At 37.2% G+C, this 2,618-nt stretch overlaps 1 pseudogene; it reads right to left on the bottom strand.

Annotated features, from left to right (window-relative positions):
• Positions 1-1,243: 1,243 nt before the first annotated feature.
• Positions 1,244-2,254, bottom strand: LOC102415840 (annotated as a pseudogene).
• Between the last annotated feature and the right edge of the window lie 364 nt (positions 2,255-2,618).

Raw genomic sequence — 2,618 nt, 5'->3', positions numbered from 1 at the left:
GAAAACAGAAAAAGAAACTAAAAGGAATAAATAAATCTAAATGCTGGTTCTCAGGAAAAAAAGTCAACTCAACAAATTACTAGCTAATCTAACCAGGATAAAAAAAAGAGAGAGAGAGAAAAGGCATAAATACGCAAGATAAGAAATGACGAGGAGGAAATAGCCATTGAAACAGAAGAATTAAAAATTTTAAAAACACATTTAGTTTTATTGTAACAAAGCAACTTGTACACTTTTAACATTTAAAACTGAGCATCATTTTTACTTTTCAGTGAAGCAAAAAGAAACATTTAAAAATATACAGGAACAAAATTACAATAGGGAATGTCAACTGCATCTAATTTCCTACAGGTCCTGCTGATTCTCCCATTTAGTGGCAGGGCTCAAGTCATTAGGCGAGAATTTTGTTTTAAAAGGGGGGCTTCCTTGGTAGTTCAGCTGGTAAAGAATCTACCTGCAATGCAGGAGACCTGGGTTTGATCCTTGAATTGGGAGGATCCCCTGGAGAAGGGAAAGGTTACCCACTCCAGTATTCTGGCCTGGAGAATTCCTTGGACTGTATAGTCCATGGGGTCGCAAAGAGTAGGACACAACTGAATGACTTTCACTTTTTTGTTTTAAAAGTGTCATCTTAAACTGAAAGTACATCTGTAAAACATCACAATTTAACATGCCAGAGGAGTAGCCATGTTGTCAAAATACTCACTTAACCCACCCAAACATCTCAAACCCACCTTTTGCTGACCTTCTGTAACCCCATTTTTAAAAAGTTTTTTTCTTTTTTAAAAAAGAGAAAGTAGACAGATAAGTATTGGTAAATGCTAACTGTCCGTATTCACATAGAGACACAATGTAATCTCTGAGCACAACATGCAGAGAAAGGAGGGGGAAAGGCTAGAATTCTATGCACTATCACAGAGAGGCCTAGGACCCTCCAGCTTCCAGCAGAGCTAAGGGAACAGAAGGTTTTTCTTTTTTCCCACAGAGCGTGGTGGTATTGATTCTATAGCCTTTGTTGTGACAGGAAGGGATAAAAATGAATTTGGAATAGAAAGGGGTAGAAATTCCTTTCCCATTGAACTCTGCTCAAGGTATTCCCAAATAAGTTGTGAACCTTGGTATAAAAAGAAAAGAGACCTTAAAAACAGGGTGACTGAGCACAGGAGAAGAAAAAAAAAAAAAAAGACTGCAACTTGCTCCCAGGGAAATTTAAAAAGGAAGGTTGGAATCCATCCATGTCCCATTAGTCCTCGTCTCCTTCATCTTCCTCCGCCTCATCTTTTTCACTTTCATCCTAATCTCCCTCATCAGTATCTTCCAATCCTTCTTCTTCTTCATTGTCACCATCATCTTCTCCTTCCCCTTCATCATCCATGTCAGGAAACAAGTATCACGGTAATGGACTTGGCCAAATACCATCTTTGATGACCTCTCCTAACTCATCTGCACCTGCATCAGAATGAGCAATAAACCAGGTGAAGAAGCTCTCCGGTTCCTCATGCTGTCTCTTCCTGCTGGCTTTATTATGCATTTGACTTGATCATTTAGTGAAATCCTTTCTGGATTTCCACTTGATTTCAGTGGATTTCGAAGATAGATCACCACTCTCATGTAGATGAAAGTTTTTGGAGACAACTTTATTTTCAAAGTAAGTGAAAATAATTTTCTATTTTCATTAAGATAAAAATCTATTCTGTAACCTGATTTAATATCTTCAAATTCCTGATTTAATATCTTCAAAATAAGTCTCAATGCTTGTCAAATAAGGCAGCGCTTCTTCATCTTCCTTCCCAAGCAGTGCAGACGCTTGCGGATGGTTAACAAATGTTGTTACCCCCAAATTTGGGATTTTGGCAATCAATTACAACTTCTGAAAAAATTATTGGCGGAATTTGTTATATTTCTGTTCTACTTTCAAAATCTCCTCACTGGCTTGTTCGTTAAGTCTGTCTATTTCATTTTGTACCCCATCAATATGTTCAGTTGCTTCTTGCCGTTCTTTTTCTTCCTTCAGCAAGTTCGGAGGAGACGTCAAGTTCGGAGGAGACGTTTTGTCTGGCCTGGAGGCAGGAGTCAGTTTTGGTTTCTTTGGTTTTTTTGTGTGGGATAGAAGTGGAGACTGGTGTTTGGGGGCCGTGCTGGGAAAAAAAACAAGAATCAATCCAGGGGAAGAGGCCCATAACATGAGCTCTGAGAACTAAGCCTGCCCCAGCAGACAGAGGTTTAAATACCTAAAAATCTTAGGAAGCTACTTTTCACAAGTCTAGAACAAACACATTTGAAAATGTAGCATAAATAGACAACTTCCTAGGAAAATATTATTTGCCAAAATTTACCCTAATAAACATTAAAAATTTAAATAAAATAAATAATTACTCTTCAAGAATTCACAGGGCCCAGAAGAATTCATAGGCGAACACATCAAATCTTCAAAGCTACTTAAGAAGTTTCAGAGCATAGAAAGAGAAATTCCCACATTATTTTTATTTCTTTAAATTTCGCCCACATTATTTTTAAATAGCCACATGCAATTTAAAGAAATCAAGAGGGAGAAGTAATCTTTGATATTTATTCAAATATTCACCATTTCTGATACTCTTCACTATTTCCTGAAGATT

This window comes from Bubalus bubalis, chromosome 20 (genome assembly GCF_019923935.1).
Source record: "Bubalus bubalis isolate 160015118507 breed Murrah chromosome 20, NDDB_SH_1, whole genome shotgun sequence".
NCBI classification, from domain to species: Eukaryota; Metazoa; Chordata; class Mammalia; order Artiodactyla; family Bovidae; genus Bubalus; species Bubalus bubalis.
Note: the sequence above shows the minus strand (reverse complement) of the source record. Positions and strands in the feature narration are given on the sequence as shown.